This window comes from Caloenas nicobarica, chromosome 1 (genome assembly GCF_036013445.1).
Source record: "Caloenas nicobarica isolate bCalNic1 chromosome 1, bCalNic1.hap1, whole genome shotgun sequence".
NCBI lineage: Eukaryota > Metazoa > Chordata > Aves > Columbiformes > Columbidae > Caloenas > Caloenas nicobarica.
This window is the reverse complement of record NC_088245.1, coordinates 171,811,203-171,835,954: the sequence shown is the minus strand read 5'-3', so window position 1 is coordinate 171,835,954 and position 24,752 is coordinate 171,811,203. Positions and strand designations below refer to the sequence as shown.

Sequence of the window (24,752 nt, the reverse complement as noted above, 5' to 3'; positions counted from 1 at the left end):
TCAGTTCTCTTCCTTGCCCTTTCTTCCCCTTAGAGGAAGCCATTTGCCCACTGGCTCTAATGTCCCCAGGCAGCCGGTGGCAATGAAAGCTTTGCGACAAAGACACACTGGAAGACGTTAAATAAATGCTTATAAATATCTCAAGGGTGGATGTCAAGAGGATGGGACCAGACTCTTTTCCATGGTGCCCAACGATAGCATGAGCGGCAATGGGCACAGACTGAAGCACAGGAGGTTCCATCTGAACATGAGGAGAAACTTCTCTACTTTGAGGGTGCCAGAGCCCTGGAACAAGCTGCCCAGAGAGGTTGTGGAGTCTCCTTCCCTGGAGACATTCAAAACCCACCTGGACACATTCCTGTGTGATCTGCTCTGAGTGACCCTGCTTTAGCAGGTGGGTTGGACCAGAGGATCTCCAGAGGTCCCTTCCAACCCCAACCATTCTGTGATTCTGTGAAAGAGATGATTCTGACTTGAAGGAGATGATATCTCCAACTCACCTCCATACTAACTTCTCTCATATAGAATCGGAGAATGGGTAGGGTTGGAAAGAGACCTTTGAAGATCACCTAGTCCAACTCCCCCGCCATGGAGGGACATCTTCCACTAGATCAGGTGGCTCAAAGCCCCATCCAGCCTGCCTTGAACACTTCCAATGGCGATTTCAGCACCAACTTGAAGCCGAAAACAGAATTCTCCATCTTTCCTCTAGCAGAAATAGCTCCTTCTTCCATCACTTCAGGTTACAGAGAATTCAAGTTCTCTGTCCAGAAAGTTTTAACACCCTGTAGCTCTGATGCCTGCTCAGAGAACCGGCTGACAGCCAGAGATTCACACACATTACAGGCTGAAGCTACAAGGTATTTACTTTCTGCTTGAATTGATATTTCTCTTTATCTGTGACTAATGTCATCTCTCACTCCTTTCATCACCTTATTCCCAGAAGTCAATACAACCTAGGGTAAGAGCCAACACATCTGAGGGCTGACACTGATGCTGTGTTGGAGCTGCTTTGGAACCACCACAAAGCTGAGAGGTGCTCTGAGCCTCCAGGATTACACAAGCAACAGCTAAATAAATATCACATAACTATTTCTAAAAATCTGCCTATACTCGCTAGAAACAACGAGGAGTCTAAAGATGAAAAGAGTATTAATATTCTGCTAGAAAAATACTGAACATTTAAAGTTTCCCTGATGTTTCGACATAGTTTTTGCAACTAACAACTTACTGATGACACCCTAGAAAATCAGAAGGTATTGGAAAAGAACACTAGATCTAAGGGTATCTCTTTTCCGAACTGCCACGTTAGAAGCTGCATTTCTTTCTTATATGGCCACCAGTCTAATGACTTAAAGTGAGTGGTATTCAGAAGACACTCATTATATTATAAAATGAAAGAACCCAGAATAATCCTCTCTCTTCAAATAAAAGCAATATCACACTGACATCTCATACATTTTCATCTTTTATTTTCATATTCTGAGAATTCTCTATATACCCTTGCTGCAGTTAACCCTTCTTCCTTCTAAGTTTAAGTAAAGCACTGTGACTTCTCTCCAGCTTTCACCTGGAGGCATTTATCTTGCAATCAATCCTGCAATATGAAATTCAGTTGGTATTGGCACAATGGTTTCACATAAAACCAATCATGATTTTAGCAGAAATCTTATGCTGCAAATCCCTATTCCTGTCTTGACTGACTCTGCAATAATCCATGTAGCTTCTTGGTAACACAACGAACAAAGTTCACTTTGATGTAATTACCTTCCTTTTCTGTTAGTATCTATGTTTGGCATCCTAAACCACCATACTCACTTACTTTGATGCATGTTCGTGATCCTCAACGAATGATTTGGTATACCTGCTGTTCTGCCTTCTGCCATACAAAACTCTACCTTCTGGTTTGATTATCTGTGGACTTAAAAATAAGCAAACAAAAAAACACCCCACTCTAAGACTCATCAAGCACTTCCCTTTCTCAGTCTTCCTCCTGCAAACACCAACCAAGAAACCTTTTTTTTTTTCTCATTTACTGACATCCCCTTCAGTTTAACGCTTCTGTAGACGAGTTGCCAGCAGCAGGAGTCTCCATGGGATTCTGCATCACTGCCATTTTCCACTATGTATTTTCTATACATGTACGTTCTGTCTTTCCATAGGTCCCCAATTCCATCCTCCCAGTCATTAGTCTTTCTGCCATCTCACAGCCCCTGCCACCCTAACCCACTACTATTGCAGGTGGCAAGTCAAGTGCAAGCTGCCTTTAACTGCTAGAACCAGTCACTGAAAAACAATGCAGCTGAACCCTTCCTTAGCACCTACACCAGAGACAAACATCCTTGTAACCTTCAGGATGTAGGGTATTATTTACAGAAGCATTAAACAAAGCCTTTCTCCTCAGTTAAACCAGCTTGATGAGTAAGGCAGCATCGCTTGGCCCATGCATGGTGGGCTTTTGTGGGCTCCTATTTGCTCTTAATGTTCAAGTCCCACCAGACATAGAGCCCACAGATATTGTTGTCTTATCTGTGACACACTGACCTACAGGTTCCAGTGGCCCTTGCTCATCTACACTACCAATGGCTCTGGACATTTAGGACCTGACCCCTACAAGCATCTGTGCAGCCACCTGCCTGCATCCCACCTCCTACTTCCAGTGTAAAATCCTCCTGCAGCCCTAGATGTAGGCAGACCTAAATTCATCCTGCCTTAATTAATGTAACTGCATACGGTTATCTTAGGCCATGCACCATAAATGCCACTCACCAGAAACACCTTTATAATCACCAAGCGAGGCACAGTTTGTATGGAGTAATAATATTTTGCATAAAGCATTCTGGGGGAAAAAAAACAATGGCTTGAGACACACGCAGTCTTGTTCAGGTCTAAAACAGAAGCACAGGCTAGCATGCTTATGTTCTTTCCAAGAGCATCATTTGTTCACAATAATACATCATACCTCCTGAAAAACTGTGCCTTGCTATCTTCTCACGGCCGTGAAACAACTACCACATCAGCCAGCAGACACAGACATGTGAGATAGGCTTTATCCGGGTAAATCCAACATCTCATCTCTCTGCGCTGGAGGCATTCCTCTGCATTAAAAACACTGGGGATGTAAGGCACAGCCCTAACTTTGGGAACAGCTAGAGGTGCTTTCCCACCAGCAACACTGATGGCCTTCAACCACCTTGCCCACTCCTGCACGGCCACAGATGTTTTGGGGGATGACCTGGGAAAATAACTCCGGTTAAGAATAAATCGATGCAATAAATTGATGCAATGGAGTCTGCTGACTGTGGAAGTGCTACGAGTGATGATGGGGACAGGCACCACAGGAGACGGGTGGCACCAGGGACCACACAACCCAGCACTGACACTAGGAGAAGCACAAATAAAACCACAGCCGGCAGCAGCTCGGTTCAGTTGATGGAACCAAGACCTGTTCCTTGCTAATGAGCGCACAGAAGGAATCTCAATCCACTCTGTATACAACTCAGCACTTGTAACGTGTACACGACACTCTCCTATATGCTTTTTCTCCCATATGGATGACCTTTTCCACCCCCTCCCCCCCAGTATGAATCTACCACTAACTACAGGACAGTCTAACACCATGCACCAGGGACAAAGAAGTTTTTGTTTTGAAAACCCTAACAAGCCCAGCAAGACCAAATTATGATCAGCAGCCTTTAAAAGTAAGTGTATATGAAAAACCCTATGCAGTAAGTTAAGCGGTGAATGTGATTTACTTAGGCCTATCATACAATCTCTCGCATAAACATAACAAAGAGCAATTCAAACCACCCTCCATGGAGTTTGGAAACATTTACAAGACATGAATGACGATTTATAGTGTCTAACTCCACCAAGAAGAAAACATGCCAGTTTGCAGTCCATCCATTGTGAGTAAGGTACTAATAACCTGATTTTTAGGAGCATTGATTTGCTAACTCCAGTGGGAGTTAGACTGTTTAACACAGGTGAAACTGGAGCCAGGGATTCCACTTCAGCGCTCCTTATCCAGCAAAACTCTCACAGATTCTCTCCAGTCCTCCAGCACCCAGAAGTAGCTATTGCACCAATAAACACAGAAACCCATAATTATTATAAATATAATTTCACGGACACGCAGTAACTTTCAATATGGCCTAAACTCTTCAGAGATATTAATTTAAAAGCCTGAACCAACAGCTTAGGATTTCCCCTAAGCTGCAGATTTCTGAAGTCAATATTTGTAAATCATGTTTCACGTTTCCACGGAAACCAAGTGGGTAATACCTCTCTCAAACAGCCTCCTTCAATATAGTTTTCACAGCTACAGAGCTCATAGAAGTTATTCTCAGTCTGACAAAGGAAAGAAGTTACACTTTTCCTTACATCTTCCCCCCAAAAAAAACCAAACAAACACAGCCTGCAAAAGCAACCTACATAGCAAGCATCTACAGAAATCCCTGTGGACTTTGCCATCCGAAGCACATGTACTATTCAGCTTTTCTACATATTTTTCCCAATGGTAGAACTAGGAGTGCCCAGGGTAAACAGCATTACATTCACTTTGCACACGCAAAAATGAGGCATTTCTTAAATGACTTCCAAATTATCAGCCATTATACCACCTATGGAAGTCTGAACATATCTCACCACCATGTCTAAAAATGTATTATGCATTTCATGGTAAAGTTCAAATGTTAATGAAGACAGAGACCAAATCTAGAGTAGCATGCTATAACAGAACGCTGCTTACTTGATTATTTTCTATTATTTTTCTTATTTAACAGATATTTAAATCAATTTAAGGCATGACTAGCTTACTGCATCCTGCAGACATAAAATAAATTACGAATAGCGCAAAATATACTCAAAGTAATTTGGTTGATGGGATCTTTGGAGAAAGCAAGATTATCAGCGAAGCAGCAATGACATAATATCCCTATCTGAAGAAGAGAGGAGGAAAAATTAAAGCCTGACATTCATTAAGTAGAAATAAAAAATTCTGAATTCCACTTCTATTAATGCGAAGACTTAAAACTTTAAAACAAAATACTGCAACAATATTTTTGTGCTCTTGAACACTGAAGATAGATCAAAGCAACAAAGAAATCAATTTTCTTGTCTGTTAGGAGTTCTGTAAGACTTCTGTTTCCAACAACGTGCTTTTAAATGATAAAAAGCATTATGCATCCAAACATCAGTGCTGAAAAACAAAGACTCTGAAGTTTCACCAGAGGAATCCAGACTAGAAAAATACACATCGCACTCTCACATCTGCTCACATCAACCTACAAGATGCCCTCGATAAGTGTTTAATACACAAACCACAGATCCGAAATTCCGCAGGATGTTGCATTTTGTTCGCTCAAGAGAAATTCAGTGCTGGATAAGACACAGATGGTCTTTGGTGTTTCTGTTGTTACCCTGAGCCACCAGCCCTTCAAGAAAGTACCTCAACCTCCTCTCGACATAACAGGCATCAATCCAAGTCCATGGACTTTGGCCATAACAAAATTCACTGAATCCAGCACAAATCTGAAACCTACAAAGATACGCACTGAAGAACACCACACAAAATAAACCTGCAGCTTCTCAACAAGCCCAGAAGGAGCAGCCAGGAGACTCTTTTGGCATTACAACAGAGGATCGTTCAAACAACAGAAATGAACCCATGACAGCAGAATCACTTCACACAACGTACCAGGCACCACAATTAGCTATGTAAACTTCTGTGATGAGCAGTGAAAACCAATCTCTATCTTGCAAAGCATCTCAAAGTTGTCTCCAGTGTAAGAAATGTCATTCCAGAGCTGATGACTGAGGTAACAGTAATGGACAAGACCTTTAGTGGATAATAACTACCACTGCAGTAAGATAAGGCCATGACGCACAGAAGTATATTCAGTAGTAAATAGTTTACAGAAGACCTTAAGCCACCACTGATCAACAATGGGCTTTTTTTTGCCACTATTTACTAATGAAACACACACTTTTAGTCTTCTTGGACCCTTTGTGTCCTCTCCCCAATCCTTAATTTAGTAGTTTCTCTCCCCTGCAACCTGCCTTCATCCCAGAGAAGGGCAACTCACACGGAATCCAACAGCACAACTGGGAAACAGATGGGAAAAAGCGAGTCCCAAGACTCTGGAGCCACAACAAACACAAGGACATGTACCAAAGGCAGCCCCTCACCCAGAGTACAAGGAGAGTAAAAGGCCCAAGGGATCTTCCTGCTGGACTGCAAGTGAAGTCATGGTCACCTCAAACCTCAGAGGTCCCAGTTACAGACACGAAAGGCACCTCACAGTCTGACGCAAACAAAGACATGGAGCCACTTCACACATGGCAACTTGTGAGGCACCAAAAGTTTTCCCAAAGGTAACGCAAGACACCAGCACTGAGACGCCACGAGAAGTTCCAGCTGTCTACTGTACCCACCCAGAAACCAAGGGGTTACTGCTTCACGACAGCGTTTTCAGGAACCGCTGCAATAAATCTTCAGCAGAAATTCAGGGCTCCAGGGACATATAACATGCATGTCATATATAACATGAAAATATAAATGAAGGGATGGCTGGTTTTTACATTTAGAATCGCGTGCAATGGAAATTAACTCTGCATTAAAAAGAAAAAAAAACTAAACAACTTGAAAGTAAAAAAAAAAAAAAAAAAAGATAAAAAGGCTAATTCATTGCGTGGAGAAAATAAGAGCAACATTACTGTTGAAGAACAAACACCACCTAAAAATTCCACTTCAGTAAAAAATGAAATCATTATTAGCCTTTGTACAGAAAAGATTTTAAGCTAATGACTGCAAACGCTTTAGGCTCACATTTCTTCTTTATCGTGCAAAGAGCTGTACTCAGAAGTTCAAAAGCTCCATGGAGAGCTGTTCAGAAGCCTCACACACCACTGCTGGACTGTGAGGGGCTATTTCTTAATAAACCAGTGGTTCATAAAGAACATACGGATCTTGAACAGTAGTAAGCCCTATGGAAGAAAGCACAAGCCTACTTCAAGCACCCCACTGGAAGCCTAAACCAAGAGACAGCAGTGTGAACTGGAGAAGACTTTGCCAGGAGGAGGAACTGGAGCAAATGTTGGGGCTATATCAAGTGACCGGAGGTCAACTGCATTTTAGAAAGGTGATGTTTCCCCACAGACCAATTAGTTTCACAGTAGTGGTGTCTGTGTAAAATTAGCTTTACAACGTATTTCACTTTCTTTTTTTAAAACCACAGATAAGCCAACATCCATTTGAGTTTCTTTCAAGAGCGTAACGAAATACTGTTTCGGCAGAGTCTCCATCGTGCCTGGATGTATTTATAGTGCTATTATCCATCTCAGGCAGCTTGAAGCATTAACAAAACCTTTCCTCTGACCACCGCTTCTCAGTTTTCTGACTTGCTGCACCGGGCTACACTGCACAATGGTCCTTGTTCCCAACCCTGATCCTTCTCAGGATCCGCACCAGTTACATCAACTTGCAAAAAGAGAGTGACATGACCAACAAACTTCCTTTTCTCTCTTTGAGAAGGAGGAAGGGAATTACATTTCAAATTGTACCATTTTTTTGATAACTCTGCATCCTACGTAATTTTGCTTAGCTCCATGAGAAATGCTAGCAGAATGGAGTTGGCACACTGAACAAAACTATACAAGGAAAAAGCAGAAGGGGGCGGGGGGGAACAAAAAAAAAATCCCACAACAACCAACACAACACACACCAAACTTGCTTTGGCCTTTACTTGCTATTTCAAGTAGTTAAGGAGAAGGCAGAGAGAAAAAAAAAAGGATAAAGATCCATCAAGATCCATCCTTAGTTTGGTTTCCTTACAAAATAAGGAAATAAATACCTATGATCACAGATTTACAGTCAGAACATGTAGAACACATAACCATATCTCCTTGAGAAGACCGAGGAAATAGCAGTATATACCTAAGCATGGAAGAATGTCTCCAAAAGGGATGAAATAATTACAGGGAAGAGCTCCAATCCGTTCAAGTACCAGTAGGACTTCAATGAGAAGATCACTGTGAAAGAGCACAACTTCTCCACATCGAGCAGAGCTCAACTAAATCACCTGGTATTCTTACTCTTTCAAAACTGGTATGACTAATGAACAACATGTATGGGGGGCGGGGAGGGAATGGGGTATCCAAATAACAGCGTTATTAAACTTGAAATGATTCTGGAAAAATATAGGAAGAAAAACCAGAGCGAACAGAAGACAGGAAGGTCTGAGCAGCACAGCAGAAGCTGAGCACACGAAACACGGAGCCTGCGCGACTCCGCTCAGCTGGCACCTCTGGCCAACGAGCATCCTATTTCGTACTTTAGATATAAAATACTGAATAGACATGTCCGAAAAGGCATCTGACAAATGAGGTGTCAGTGTCACCAGCTGAGAATAAGTGAAATATTTGAAAAAGATATTTTCATAGGCAGCTTCACAAAATGAGAATAGATGGCTACTCCTATCTTTTGACAATGTTTAATACACCTAGATGCAGCAGGTTAACCAACAGAGCTCCAAAACCTGTCTGGCAAAGAAATGGCTTTTTTTCTGTAACATATGTCCTACTGAACACATCTGACTCTTATTTAAATTATTCAACAAAATTACATTTGAAATTACGAAATCGATTTACATTGCTTCTTTCATCAGCGCTCAAGCAGTACTCATTTGCTGCTGAAGTTTCAAAGAAACTACTAACCTGATAAAAATTACAGATTAAACAAAACTGAAATGCAGTAAACAAATCAATAAGCAGGTGCAGAATAGAATATCGTCTTTCTCACAGCTTATTCAACCCCCACAGACCAATAACTAGCTCATTCAGAAGTTTAAAAATCTACCGGGAGCAAAAACTAGGTAGTTGTGGGTTTCTCTTCCAATCTTTAAATAAAAATAAAAACAAAATGCTGAAGGGTGATACCTACTAGTTCTAAAACTCTCAAATATATTTCAAACAGAAACTACGAGTTTCACTTAATAACCAAATATTATTTTCCCTTTATTTCATAAAGAAGTTAGTTTTAAACACAAATAATAAGATTTTAAAGTAACCTGGAACATTAAAAATAAACCAAAATATTAATAAAAATAATTTAAATGATGTTTTCTACAGTTTTAGTTCCAATTTCTAAGTATATCTGACAAAGTCAATAGTAAAATTAAAACATCTAGTAAATAATAAAAACATCAGCCATACTGTAATATTAATCATGCAAAAATTTAAACTCAGTAAATGAACATTAACTCCACAAACTTGTTAAATATAAGGGTATGCATAAAATGTATTCTCTTGACTAAAAATTTGAGTATACTCTGCATAAAGACTACTTCGTCTGCTGTGTATCAGCGCACTAAATGTCACTGAGAATGGAAAATCAGTAAGAACTGCAAAAACCAAACAAGATTTAAACTGATTGTTCAAATGAAGTTTTCCTGCCAGCCACTTTGAAGTCAAAATGATTTAAATCAATTCACCCTCTTCAACAGCCGCAAATTAAAACACTGTTCAATTATGCAAACTCTGAAAATGAAGATGGAGAAGGAATTGACAGGAGACTGGTCGACCACTCACTTAAGAGACAGAGGTATAACAAGGTTAAGTGGCTGGAAGCAGAAATATATGGATAAATTCAGAGTACAAATAATGCATAGAGATTAGACTAATTATAACCACTGGAACATCTTACCAAAGACAACAGTGGATTACCCATCACATGAAGTTTTTTTACGTTACAAACATGTATTCACAAAGTGTTCCAGCTGCAAGGGACCACGAGGGTTTCACATAGGCCAAGGTGACACTCTACTCATGGCATAATTTAAATTGAATTAATGATCATAATGGTCTTTTCTGATCTTCAAGTCAATGAATCTACAATTTGATCCCATGTTGAGATCTTGTATTTCTTCTCACTTCACCAAGTACTGCTCCCAAGGAGGATAACTTCATTTATCATTACAGTAGGTTCCTTCTGCTACCTGCTTAAATGCCAATACGTCCACCGCCAACTAAAGACTTCGAACAGAACCAGCCATCATCTGAAACCATCCTTCAGGACGACAATGAACTCCAAATGCAGCTTCACTCTTCAATTAAGACCTCGAACACATGCTTTTCAAAGCCTTTTCACTAAGTCATTGCAGAATTAAACTGTATTTTACATGCTACTCGGGGCAGGGTGGGGGGGGAGCAGTACCTAACATGTTCTTTAGCCTATGACACAAGGAATTAAATCCTCCTCTCAACATGGGACTTCATGTTTATGCAGGAGATTGATGTACGGACAGCTAGGAAAGCCCACATCAGGCACCAAGAGCAAGGATGATAGTTCAGTGGTTTAGGAGTCATTCTAGGCTATTTTGCTTTTAACTAAGAGCTCAGTTTCAAGCTGGAAGCCTCCTACCAGACATAGAGCACTAGGTTAGTCTCCAAAAACAGGGTTCACATTACAAACTAGGAGAATGAATTGAATTCAGCACCTGTGGCTAAATTCAAACTTGTTCATCCGAGCAGAAATCCTTAAAAGTCTTTGCAACTCACACGTTGGTTAAACATGGCTTCACTTCTCCTAGGGCGCTTGCAGCGCTGTCAAGATGCAATTCCCATACTTGACACTGTTGCCAGTCCTCAAGCTTCACAAAAGCTGCAGTCTAGTCGTTCAACTTTTAAACTGAAAACACTATAATGACAAATGCTGACTGGGACTACTGTTTTAGATCATATCAAATGATTGCCGTAGCATGTGTCTCATTTCTGCTGCCTCCTATAAAAATTACTTTTACAGATTCTTTGATACAGATAAAAATCTTTAGGTTCGCTCAATTAGTTTTAACATTGTATAACACAAGGAGAATGTTTCCACTGACTTTTCATATTTCTAATATTTAAGTGATATGAAAAGACTTTTCATGCTACCCTCATGTTTCTATTTACGATACAACAGCAATGTCCAAGGAGCCAGCCTGGATGCAGGACCGATCCTGGCTCTAGGTCTGCTGACAGACTCTTCAACACCCACGGCCAAACGCGGGGGAGCATCCTCACCCCCATCTGCCCTGCTTGCTAACCAGGCACGCGCCGCTCAAAGGGATTGCCGCTGAACCACCAAAAAAATATCCCTCACGGGGAGTAAGTAGCAGTTTTAAATATATATATATATATGCTATAAATATATATATTAAAATATAAAAGCACAACAGTACAAGCAGAAAAGTTTTTAAGAAAAAGCAGAAGGGAAGAGAAATTAAAGTTGCTACACTTTTCATAAACTGGAGGCGGCTTTAAAATAATCCAGGATCCAGAAAACGTGGCTGGAAATAACAATTAAAGAAGCTTTTTAATGACAAGACACTGTTCCATTCAGGTCATCCACAGAAGGGTTACAGCAAGAGGAAGAGGATGAGAGACCAGCAACCCTCACCCAAAGAGGGGCCAGGCAGCGCTGCTGGCAAGAGGGAGAGCCACAGCCAAACACACAGGGATGAGAACTGATGGATGAGAACGTGCAAGGGGTAATGGATACAAACTGGAACACAAAAGGTTCCACTTAAATTTGAGAAGAAACTTCTTCTCAGTGAGGGTGACAGAGCACTGGAACAGGCTGCCCAGGGAGGTCGTGGAGTCTCCTTCTCTGGAGACATTCAAAACCCGCCTGGACACCTTCCTGTGTAACTTCATCTGGGTGTTCCTGCTCCGGTGGAGGGATTGGACTAGATGATCTTTCGAGGTCCCTTCCAATACCTAACATTCTGTGATTCTGTGTGCAGCATCAACTGCTGCCAGAATTCATCACAAGAAGAAACTTTCTCCTTTTATTTAATTCCCCTTTTTTCTTTTTTTTTTTCCAAGACAAGGAAAAAGAAATGTCAATGAAAGCCACACATAGGTGGAACTTCGATAATATTTGGGAGACATCTGAAAATACAAATTTATTTCCTTTCTGCTGATGGATCTCAGGCTATGCTCTGCTCACAAGAGGACCTGGGTACCAAACCGCTACGCTCCCAGTGCTGCCCCTACCATAGAAAACCATCACCTGGCTTTGGGGTGGCTGCTCTCACAACACATGGAGCAAGTTAAACACCAAATAACAAAAGCCACGAAACTGCTATTCCTTGCTCACCACCACCAAATCCTGCAGGGCCAGGAATGCTTCTCCTAGCATTCCAGCAGTGCAGGTCTCCTCTCACCTATCTTTAAAGAAGTGCGGTGCATGCATCTGTGAGTGAGCTAAACATCTGAGATTTCCTCTACTGTCAGCCAACAGAGGGGTTTTCTCATGGTCTTTTGACCATGAGAATGACTTCAGCATCATGATTTTAGTAGACACCTCTGAGACAAGGACAAGCTAGACTCCTCTTTTTGGGAAAGGAATGTGTTTTATTCAAGCTATCCACCAGAACTGACTTGGGCAAGTGTCTGCGACTGCTATGCACAGACCCAAGCCTCCCATCCCTGCCCAGCCCACATACTTCTTTAGCATTGCAATGAAAAAGAAATATTGTCCTCCTAAATCCAGCAACACACGAAACCTAAAGGAGAGCACATCTCTGGCAAGCACAAAATAAATCCATCTTGGATGCTGGCTGGGATGCAAAGAATAAAAAGTATACTAAATCTCATTATTTTTTTCAGCTCGTGCTATGTTCATATTTAATTGTTCAATGTGACTATTGTAAACTTTATCCAAATAGAATCACAACCAAAAATCACAAATCTATCACCTTCTCAAAACAGAGGGTCCGTAATTATTGATATATACTCTTTAGACAAATGTCAGAGACATTTTAGCAAAATGTTGGTTTAGCCGAATATAGATAGGGAAAGTAAAAATGAAAATGGCAATGCTTTCTGAAATAGCAGCCTCCAAATCTGCCTGCTAACTAGACTGAGTTTGCATGGTCTCCCTTTCAAATGGGGAAAAATAACCCAGTTTGCTCATTTTTTCCTTTCAAAATTCTGTACGGCACTGTCTATACAAAAGATTTCCTTGGTTAGAAGGAACCAGTGAAAAACTAAGTTGTATTGTAAGTGTTACTGATTTATAGAAACCAGAAAGTAATGTTTTTCCCCGCCTTTGTTTTTTTAAGGGAAATCTTTTCATTTCTCACTTAACCCAAATTTTCTTGCAACTGAAAGATTCTTTGAAAAAGGAACTGGAAGAGCTCCAACTACTGTCCAACACTTAAAAAGATTTTAAAGTGTCACCAATCACAGCTCTTTAGATGCTCTTCCAGAGCACTGCCAACCCATTCTTGAAGACTAACTCAAAACTGGTTTTTGCCAGCATTGCACACTCAAAATAAAGACAGATTAAAAAAAAAAATCTGTATTATTTTAAGTCAAGTCCTGCTCACATTTGTGTCAGATGTTACTACATAATGCTCACGGCAGTTTTCTTTCTTTTTTTCCTAGTAAGAACTAGCAACTGATACCATTAATCTCAAATATCTCAGTGGCTACCTTGGATGACACCATGTTATCACATCTGCTATAAAAGGAGTCCTCACATATAGCAGACTATCTGAAAATGCTGGTCTCATGGAAAAAAAAGGAATAACATCCATGGTCACAGTTATTATTTGAAATTCATGTTACAAGTTCCAATATTGCATTATTCCATTTAACAAACTCCAGTAATTTTAGCTGAAATTCACAGTGACTGCTTCTGCAAAGTTTGAATTGGAAGTTTTTGAGAACACAGCAGTCACTTCTGATAATTTTGGTTGTGGGAAAAAAAGCTAAAAAATAATTCAGAATGTTTTGTTCGGAAAGATTCTCCCACAGGGATCCACAGAAAAAGGCAGATTATTGCCTTTACCCTGTCAGCCCGTCGAGACTTGAACAAAATACTCAAGAATTACAGTTCCCCCATGCTCAGAAAGGCTTCCAGAGCTTGCTGCTAGCATCTCCAATTCTGCTAATGGACCTAAACTTACTTCCAGTCGTCAAGGACCCACATGAGGCTCCAGAAAAGAGGTGCAACACCACCACCAGCCAAGCTCTTCTCAACCAAGGCAGACAATCACAGAATGACTGCGGTTGGAAAGAACCTCTGGAGATCCTCTAGTCCAACCCACCTGCTAAAGCAGGGTCACCCAGAGCAGATCACACAGGAATGTGTCCAAGTGGGTTTTGAATGTCTCCAGAGAAGGAGACTCCACCACCTCTCTGGGCAGCCTGTTCCAGGGCTCTGGCATCCTCAAAGTAAAGAAGTTTCTCCTCATGTTTAGATGGAACCTCCTCTGCCTCAGTCTATGCCTGTTGCCCCTCATACTATCACTGGGCATCACTGAAAGGAGTCTGGTCCCATCCTCCTGACACCCACCCTTGAGATATTTACAAGCATTGATGAGATCCTCTCTCAGCCTTCTCTTCTCCAGGCTGAACAGACCCAGCTCTCTCAGCCTTTCCTCATAAGAAAGATGCTCCAGACCCGTGATCATCTCTGTAGCTCTCCACTGGACTACACAGGTAGGCAGAGGGAGGATGAGGGTTAGCCTGTATAACCTCCTGATCTTCAGAGCTCTGACCACCTGACAACACCCCACACTAATTAGCAATTAGGGTCACTGCTTACCACCTTACAGAGAGGGTAACAAAGCGGTCATCCGTGACATACAAGAAAACTGGGACCAGAACTCAGGTCTCCTGACACAACAAATCACCTGATTAACTATCCCCTTTGTGACACTGATGACCAAGGTCATGCATTTGATTGTTCTACATTTAAACGACGAGAACACACTCGCCTCACAGCCAGGCACAAAGCTTGGGATTTTTGTGTCCCATCATTACTCTGCTATGTAGCAAACACCACATCAGCCATGAGCAAAGTGCATGTTTCATTCCTGTCCTGGAGGCTGGTTCACAGAGAGGACAAAAAGCTTGCTACTGCTAACCAGACATTCCTTCGTTCAAGTGGTGCTGGTCTGCGCTGCAACTCCAAAGCCTGTCAATGCCAGCACCACCAGCGACCCACAAAAGGATAAACACCATTGCATGACTGCATTTCTTTCGAGAAAAAAAATAAAAATAATAATTAAAAAGAAAAATCTATGAACAAATAAACCAGGAGATTAAAAAAAAAAAAAAAAAGAAAAAAAGACATTGCTAGGATTGCATTCAGAGGGTAGGAAATGACAGTGTGCAACTGTCTTGGCAAATTTTATTCAGTATCACCAAACACATACTTTTAATAGCCTTTAACCACGGGATCTCCCTTGACCCTAACACATGGAATTTTAGTTATCATATATCTTAGCTTTTGCATCCTTCTGATTTTACTGAACTTTTAAAAATAATAAATAAATAAAAGGGATAACCAGCAAGCCAACACCTACACAAGTCCTACCCTTGTACCTGCAGCTGAAGGGGGTCCTCTGACCCAGGAGCTGATGTGCACAGATGTGAAGTGCATGCAGACACATAGTCAGTATGAAGCACAGAGTCCCTGAATATATTTCACATGACTTCAAACATACTCTCCCAAGTTTTACCATATATTTCAGCTGAGAAGCACTGGGATGGCTCATGCCACCATCCCTTCTCAAAAACGCAGGAAATGACAGAAATAGTTGTAGGACCAAGACACACCATAATTTAAAGTTGTCTTCTCCAAATCAAGACACATCGTTCTGCAGTAGAAATAAATGCAAAAAATATTTGTATATTATAATTTGATTTTGGTTTAGACCAAAGTATAGATTGTGCTTTCTGATTCATACCATGAGATTTTACACTGAACTCAAGAAATAAAAGTCCACAAAAGCTCAGTGTTACATACAGTGTAGATACACTGACTTGCTGGCAAAGCCATGTTCATTTTTTCTCTTCCTTCTGTCTCCCAGTATTATTTTAAGAATTCTCTGCTGCCAAAAAAAAGTAAATAAAACTTATTCAAGAATATCCTATCATTGTTGCATTATATTTATTGCTTGGGAGTAAAAATGAGAGCACAGACTCAGAAAAAAACTTCAGACCCACCAGTCACTTTGCAGAAGTATGAGAAAGTTCACAGATTTTAGGGTGCCGAGTCTAAGCAGACCTTCTGCACAGAAAAGAGCTTCCAAATGTAAACACAGCACCACTAGCACAGTTGGGTGTTTTTATATGTATAAAACAAAAGAGACTGCATAACTGTCCTCACATTGGTCCAATTTTACCCACTTCTGCAACAGTGCCACATACATATATTAGGTCTAGTCAAAGCCCCAGTCAAGTTTGTCAACATAGCCCTATGCCTGGCTATAAACTAAAATAATAATTTTGATACCGAATCCTCGAATGTAACTCTTATTGCTCTTTTTTTTTTTTATTTAGTACCAACTTTCCAAAAAAAAAAATTCAGTTGAAGCAAGAGGACTGTCTAAAGTTCAGCTGTTGAACGCAGGGTAACGTTGCATGGAGCTTTTTCCACTGACAATCAATGTTGAAAATGCCCTTAGTACTCTAGTGCAAAAGCATTTCTCTTTTCTAGTGTAAGCATTCATTTAATTAAAAAAAAAATTTTTTTTCACTGCATAGGAAGGGTTGTCATTGCATGCTTTCGCTTTTGCACTTCCAAAACTCAAAATTTGTCTTACATATACAGCACACCTTGCACAAAAAGAAAAGCCATAACCTGACTGCTCAATACTTTTCTTCACATCTCACTTTGAAACAGCATGCTCATTATATGTTTCCTTCTTAGCCAGGGAAAGGGAGCATGCTTGTCTTTGCAGCTCCTCCTCTTTCAAAGACGCACAGCTGCAGCTGTAGTAAACAACCACTAGTCAGGAGCTGAGAAGGTCAAAGTCTCAGTGCTGCATCCATTTCAGCTTTTCTAAAAATGAAATTTCCATTAAAAAAAATAAATATTTCGTTTCACTTTGTAGTTACGTCAAGGAAAGGCAAACCACAATCATCCTCCAACAAATCAAGAGACAACATATCAAAAGCCACAAGCAAAAACACCTGAGTAAAAAAACAAGTTATTTCCCCAGCTTTATTAATATACAAACACCGCATCCAGAGTCTCGCATTTTACTTGATTCGAACAAAGACTTGCCAAAACCAACTCTCTACTGACAAGACCTGTCACACAAGGCAAGTGGCACTTACTGAAGGAAGGAGAGAGGAGGTTGTCCATCCCGAACGGCAGTGATCCAGCAGCCTCAAACACGGAGGTGACAGCACTACAACTTTGGGAAAGCTAGTGCAAGCGGGCATCGTCCACCCAGCGACAGGCAAAGGCACATACCTTACCTTTATTTTACAAACCACACAAAATCTAAACAGCAGGACGCCCTTCTAGAGCTGAAACCTGAGTTACATACACATTCTGCAACCCCGCGGTGCAGCAAAGAGCTTCCCAGGCACCCAGGAGCGGCATCGCCCATTTCCTCAAAAACGTGGTCTGTATTTCTATTTAATTACAGTGGGTACTGTCAGGCACCACCTTGGTCTGGGTGAAGATGAAGACGGTCACTACCACGGGGCTTTGCAGCCCAAACCTTTCGCCAACCCCAGTCATCCATCTCCTGGGGGAAGAAGAAGAGCCAGTTCAGCCCCGCTGCATTTCAGCCTCCCCTGGTCTGAAGTGAAACTCTGCTCACGCACATTCAGGTCTGGCTAATCCTGACAGAAACAGCTGGCAGAGGGCTCCGCGATTAGCCTGTCCTGGAATCCAAAAGTTTATTTTTAAAAGTTGTTACACACGGTCTTCCTGGGCTCCCAGGGGCCTTTCCAGCAAAGGTTTTTTCTACAAGAGAGGACAGGAAGGTCTGGAAATACTACCGCTAAATGTTAAAAAAATTAAAAATGCCTCATTTCCCATCCCCCCTTCTTTACACGTCTGATATTGCCTCACTATCAGAAGCAGAAACCAAATAGTATCTCCCACATCCTAAACTCCTTCCCAGCCCCTCCAGCACACACAGAGTCACTCATCAAACACCCCATGGCATATCTCCTACTCAAAAAGCCTTTTTCCTCACAGCTGGGGGACAGAAGAGAAAATGGGATTTTTTTGCAACCCTCTTTAAATGCTATGGACTACTCCGCGAACCAGAGGAATAACAAAAAAAAAAAAAAAAGAGCCCAAGCCACCTTGTCAAGCTGCCAGTATTCTAAGGAAAAGGCTTGCCTAAAGGAAGGTGCTCCCCAGGTTGCCGCGCCCCCCCCCACCCCGCCCAGTACCAGGTATTAGACATATAAAGAGGGGGAAAAAATAATAAAAGAAAAAAAAATAAAAAAGAAGGAAAATCTAGGTGCTGCTCCCCAGCCGCTGAGGGGGTGATGTCATCTCACCAGGCTCCAGCCCGGGCACCCGCCGGCAGCGCAGCAGCGGCAGCTCCAACCGGCTGCCAAAGCCTCAGGCAGCACAGGGAAGGGAAAAAAAATTTAAAAAAATAAAGAAAAAAAATCCATATGCAATGTTTCCTTCGCTATGCGTGGTTGGTTTGTGACGATAGGTGACATGCCAGCTTGCAGACAGCGGTTTCAAGTTGATTACGTCCCATTAGAAAGATATTCCCCCTCCCCCAGCACGAATATTAGGAAAAAAAAAAAAAAGAGGCAGACTTGTTTCATGCAGCCTTACGTCATTAATAAAATGCTCCTATCGCCCCATCTGTGACCTATTCAGCACAGTTACTAATCCCACGCTAAGACCACTTTGCTGTTCCAGTACATTTCAGAGTTGTAGACCAACCAGAAAGCAGAAAATGGAGCCTGCACGCCAGCGCTATATAAAGCAGCCTTGCAAAGTTACCGCGAATATCTACCTGCCGTGGCGATACGAAAAGGGAAAAGCAAAAAAAAAAAAAAAAAAGAGGAGGAGGGAGGGAGAAGAGTACCGTTTATTTCCATGATGGATAATTAAAATAAATAAATTGGTTTACTTACTTATTTTCAGGGGGGAGGGGGACTGCCAAAAGCTAGCTGGATTTTACAAGCTCAATATAAATCCCGACGCAAGCGAACTTCTCTTCGGTGCCTCCTACCAAACTGCCCGTACCTGCTCCCTAAGCGCGTAAACCGGCTATTTTTCACGTAAGCCCATTTGTGGGAGCCAAGGTCCAAAAAAACCCGCTGCCTGGAGTGAAGCATCACATCCCTGCAAACCATGGCAGGGGAAAACATAAAATAACCCATTTTGTGGCTCCTATCCGCCTCCCCCCAAAACGCTGCACCACCCTAGCGGGATTTTGGGGTGAGGCGGACAGAAGCCCAAATTTCATCTCAGCAGCAAAAACCTTTTGGTGGGCTTCATGGGATGACACCGACGCCACGGGGCACGCTTTGGGCACACGCTTTTAGCATAAATACCAGCGGTTCGCTCCCCAAGCAACGCCAGACGACTTCTGGAAGAGCAAGTATTTATTTTACAGAAGATAATTATTTTTTTGTAGAAGGCAGCACGGCGTTACACCGCGATTTTTATTTTCTCCCCCCGCGGCGTTACACTCTGACTTCTTCTCCTATTAGCGTCGCACTCTGATTTTTTTTTTTTTTTAATTATTTTTTTAAAATGTATTAATTTTTTCCCACCCCCCAAAGGCGCAGGGCCGCCGGGGGCCGGCAGCACAAAGGGCCGGGGCGATCCCAGCTCATCACTCCTCTCTTATCGCTTTTTAAATTTATTTATTTCCCCACCACCCCCCTCCGCTTTTTTCACCGCACCCCCCCACACCCCCCCTCAAAGCCTCAGCGGCAAAGTTGCAGGAAAAGTTCGGGCGGGCGGCGGGGGCGGCCCCCAGCACACACACACACACATACACGCCCCCCCGGGGCACCGGGGGGCACGGGGAGGAGGCGGCGGGGGCACCGTTAACCGCCGTTAACCGCCGTTAACCCCCCGCTCGCCCCGGCGGCGCTGAGGGAAGGGAAAGGGGGGGGGGGGGGGGGGCGCCCTACCCCAGCTTTTCTTCACTATTATTTAACTTCAGTACAGGAGCGATTTTTTTAAAAAAAAAAAAAAGCTGATTGGGACAGCAGGGAAAAAAAAAAAAAAAACAACGTTAGGCGTTTATTCTGATAAGAAAGGGAATCGGCACAGACCTGAGCAGAAGCGGCAGAGCAGGAGAAACTGTTTCCTTCCCCTGACACAGGGTCCCCGCTCTCTGTCTGTCTGTCTGTCCGCCCGGGGCAGTGTCACACGCACTCACTCACTCACTCACTCACTCACACACCGGCACTCGCAGCACCGGCAGCCCGGGCTGGCCGCCGTCCCCGGGAAATGAATGGGGGCAGCCCCGGGGAACCGCGGCGCTCGCCGCCGACTTACCCGCGTCACATGATGAGCCAGGGGCAGGGTGGGCCGGGGGTGGAGGCTCCCGGCGCCGCCTCGCCTCGCCTCACGGTGGGGCCGCCGCCGTGACGCCCCACCGGTCGCTCAGACAAAGGGCCCCGCTCCGGACCGGTGTCCCCCCTCCCCAGCTCCCGGCCCCTGCTCCGGCCGCGGCGAGCGCCGGTGGCGTCGCTGGCATGCGGCGCGTCCCCGCCCCCACCGGCAGCCGGGCGGGGGGAGGGGAGGGGCCGCGCCCCCGCCCCTCGGCCGCCCCGGTGCGCCGCCCGCCCCGCCCCGCCCCGCCCCTCCCCGCGGGGTGGGGACGGGAACGCCCGGCCGCACCGCCCGGCCCCGGCCCCGGCCGCGGCCCCAGCTCACACCCGCCCGGCCGCGGGGGGCAGGGCGGCGGGGCGCCGAGGGGAGGGGCCGGGCGGGGCCGGCGGCGGGAGGCCCGGCGCGGGGGGGGGCGCTGAGGGCAGGCGGGGCCAGGACGGGTTAACGGGGCGCCCCGGGGCGGGGGCTCGGCGGGGCCACGCGGGGCCATGGGGATGCTGAGGGGAGCGCCAGGAAAAGGGAGACGGAGGGACAGGGCGCGGGGGCGCTGCGGGGAGCCCCGGGGGTGAGCGGGGCGCCGGGCGGGGCCGCGCTGCCGGGGGACGGGCGGAGGGGGCGGCGGTCGCTCTTCTCCCCTCTCCCCTCTCCCTTCTCACCTCTCCCTTCTCCCCTCTCACCTCTCCCTTCTCCTCGTCCCCACTGTTACCTGGCGGGCTGGCAGTGGCTGGGCGCTGCACACCTCTCCTTTATCATTCTTTTTATTATTATTATTTTCTACACTGCAGCTCGTGGGAAGTATGTGAAGTGATGGGTTTTTTTCTTTTCTTTTTTTTTTTTTTTTTGATTTTTGCGTGTAAGTCCGAGTCGCGCCTCTCTGCAAACTGAGAACTTTTGTGGGAAGGGTTGTTCTTTTTTTTTTCCCCACACATAAGGGCTGCAAATACCGGGCCGTAAAGGCTTTTAATAACAATATACAGAGAAACAGAATCCAAAATCTTGAAGGTTGTTCACAACATGGATGCTTTTTAAAGAAGAATTTTAAAAACCCTGGGAAACAAAAATATAAATCCAGAGAATTGGGGTTAAACTTCAAGAAGCAAATCTGTTTCTCTTGAAAAGTGTTCTTACGCAGCGAGGTGTTTCGGTGGAGGGGTCCTGGCCCACGCCTGACCAGTGTCAAAGCTATTTGGCTGGCCTGACAGGTTACCTAGGAATTCCCTGAGCCTTTTTGTTAAAGTGAAGCTGATGTGGCTGTTTTGTGCCTCCTCCCCTGTGGTTCCCGTTGCATGAAGTAAACACGGCGTGGCCAGAGGGCAGGTGAGCTTTGACCAGCCCTGGCTGCTAGCGTGGTTTCTGGGCAGTGCTCGGGTGGGGATAGGGGGGTGGAATTCAATTTAAGGAAGTTTAATAACCTTCTGAATAGTCAACGTGCCGTCCTCGCCCTGGATGAGGCAAAACCCGTGGTCAGAGCAGGTAAAAAATGGCAAGTTCTTCATGATCCCTACCCCTTGTCCTCCCCAAATTCAAACTTGGCTCAACAGCTCTAGAGGATCCCACTGGTAACAATAATTTGGTAAATAAAATACAAAAAGAGGGATTCCTTGTCCAGTATGTTAGCCAGTGGTGTGAGTGTGTTTGAAAAGCCTGTATAGCTTGCGTATTTACACAGAAAGCCAGGCTGAGCTCAGGTAAATAATTACTGCTAAAACGCTATTACTTTCAGTAAATACAAGCTAATGTTTGCTGCTCTACACAATATTTACTGAGGAAGCCAGAAGAACCAGAACCAATGTTTGTTCCCTGGGAGGATTTCATGCCAACTGCCTGAAATACATCTGTGCATCACTTCACGGGCTCTCCCTGTAACTGGTGCTCTGCCGCCTTTTGGTATAAAGGGCTTAGGTAATGCAACCCTCTCGCTGTTTGTCGCTGCATCTTACCTCTATTTCTACAAGGTTAAAAAAAAAAGGCAGAAAAGCAAATAAGAAATGTCAAAATGGATATGAACAGAAGTCAACTTCACAGTCCATATAAATACATGTCTTCTCAAGTTATAAAGGAGATTAGGCCTGATTTGCTATTATAATTTTGCCTCTAGTGTAATCATTTCCTTTGGAGAAAGGTGAGCATAGAGTTAAAATGTTGTCTAATGACCCAAGCAACATATTTCCTTATATTATTACTTTAGATGCAAAACCAGTTCCAGCAAATCATAAGTTACATATATGATTCATTAAATTTAGGAAGATTTTACTCAAGTCAGATGTTAACATTGTAACACTTGTTTTAAAGATAAAATATGCAATCCCATAGGAAGCAGGCTACTGTAGAACAACACCAGAAACATTCCCTGGATAGATGCGTAGCTTATATTCAAATTTATCAATAAAAAACATGAGTATTAACATTCAGCCTTCTTAACCACTTGGAACAGGGAGCAACGATTTCCCAGCGGTGAACGTTCCACAGAGGAGAACTGGTTTCTACCTACTGAGGTTAAAGGGTTAATCAATACTTGGCACATGAAAAATGAGTAGTGATAGCAGGAAGATTGCGTGTAGACGGTGTGATAAGGTGTGTGACAGAGAAACATCGTGTTACACACATTGCCGTGCCCTGAGAAGCAGACGAAGCTCGTTTCCATTGGATTTCAGATAAAATATTTGAAAACATCAATATTTATTTTGTCATACTTAGAAATATTTTATTCATTTATCTAATATATCTAAGGAAATCATCTAGAAGAGGGGTTGGCTGACTGACATTTGGTGATAAAATTTGTTCTCCGTGAGCTTCAGTATGTGCTATGTTGGCTGTTTACATGGTCTATTGCCTGCTACTAAGAACTATTACCCATATGCATGAATTTGCAGGGCAGTACCTAAAGCAAAAAATATGTAGCTACATTCACAGGAGAAATTTATTACATGATTATATATCAATAGATTGATACAGAAGTAGGGATATTACACATTAGTATCTGATATATATCACAGATTTATAGAGAAATGTAGTTCTCAATCACATGCTTTTATGGAAAACCTGTCCTACTAAATCACCATCTTGGCTCACTCCATATACCTGACCCTTCTGTTTCCATTCTCATCCAGCTTAACAAAGCCGAACATACATCGTCAATTTGAAAATGTTCTGGCTTACATTTTAACACAGAAATACTTCTAAAACATTCAGTATTTCTAAAGATTTAGAAAGTTCTCTCTTTTTTTCCTTCATTTTTTTTTTCTCGAAAGAAGGACCTTTAATCACATTTCCTATTAATCAACGGGACTTTTCAGCATGCTATTTTTTCAGAAACAAGAGTCTTCAGTTTCTAAATGGGAACCTTAACAGTGTATTGCCATACACAAATCTAAAAATAGAAAAACATACATTTGGAAGCCAGGAAAACAAGTTCGCCCATGGAACATTTTTGGTTGCTTTCTTTTTCATAAGCTCAACAAGTGTGTTTACGTGTGTATTTTAGAATTTTTCTATAATTCTTTTCCACTTCTGCCATATTGCCTACAAAGTAGTACTACTAATTCACTTTTATTGAGTCTCGGTACTTACCACCCCAGATAGCTCTTTCCAGTCTTCCTGTAGCTGCTCTTCCTCTACTGGAGTTTCCTAAACCTTACCAAAAAGGAGGTCCTGTAAAACCTCCCCATAATGCTCTTCAGCCTCTGACCTCTCCTATAATTGTCCTCCACTGATACAGAATCTTCTTCACTATTCTTCCCCGATATCCATTGTCCTATTTGCATTTTGCTTTACATCCTAATCCAGCAAATGTGCAAGTAAAAAAACTCTTGAAAGCAATTTAGCAACTTCTACCTTTAACTGAAGCTTATTTTAAGTATATATATTTTTTTTAATTTAATCATAATGAATCAATCATTTTTCAAAACAGGGAATGGCATCACCAGCAGAGAGCACACTGGAACCTCAGAACAAAAGAAAACAGAAAAATCAATAGCATATTTTAACAATGCAAGCCTGAAACAAATAAAGATACATCTGAAATAAATCAGTAATGTGCTGAATATTGTGAAATTTTTGTCATTTAAATTAACGCCAGTTATTAAAAAATCATTCTTAAGTTATCTATTGTTTGCTCCATTTCAGCTTGTATTCAATTTTCTAACTCAAATAAACAAATCAAAAAAATCAGACTTACCACCCAAACCAAAAACTAAATGTGTTTTTATTTGGGATGCACGGTTAGACAAAAGCTTTAACAAATTACATGATATATTTTAGAAGACAGATTGTGTTCATTTGCTGAACCTAGGGAAACCTTTGGATTGACAGATAATCAATTCAAATACCTGCAGTTGAGAGATTGTGTTACTAATTCCTTTCACAAGCCTTCCCTTTTGGATACAGGCACGTAAACGGGGGTTTTTGTGCT

At 42.8% G+C, this 24,752-nt stretch overlaps 1 protein-coding gene and 1 long non-coding RNA gene across 7 annotated transcripts in view; one reads left to right on the top strand and one right to left on the bottom strand.

Moving 5' to 3' along the window:
* The window catches only part of KLF12 (KLF transcription factor 12), a 261,886-nt gene extending 241,360 nt beyond the window's left edge, over positions 1-20,526 (bottom strand). For 4 of the 6 annotated variants that reach the window (XM_065630125.1, XM_065630116.1, XM_065630098.1 and 1 more), the window contains exon 1: positions 20,285-20,526. The gene's annotated coding sequence lies outside the window, so the exon portion shown is untranslated. Of the gene's footprint in view, positions 1-20,058; positions 20,192-20,284 lie in introns of those variants that run through there. The other 2 variants (XM_065630133.1, XM_065630106.1) reach the window with 2 other exon arrangements.
* Positions 20,527-20,836: 310 nt separating this feature from the next.
* Positions 20,837-24,497, top strand: LOC136002991 (uncharacterized). Its single transcript, XR_010608023.1, has 4 exons — positions 20,837-20,906; positions 21,765-21,814; positions 22,109-22,243; positions 24,252-24,497. It is a non-coding gene; the product is annotated as an uncharacterized LOC136002991 (long non-coding RNA).
* The last annotated feature ends 255 nt before the right edge of the window (positions 24,498-24,752 follow it).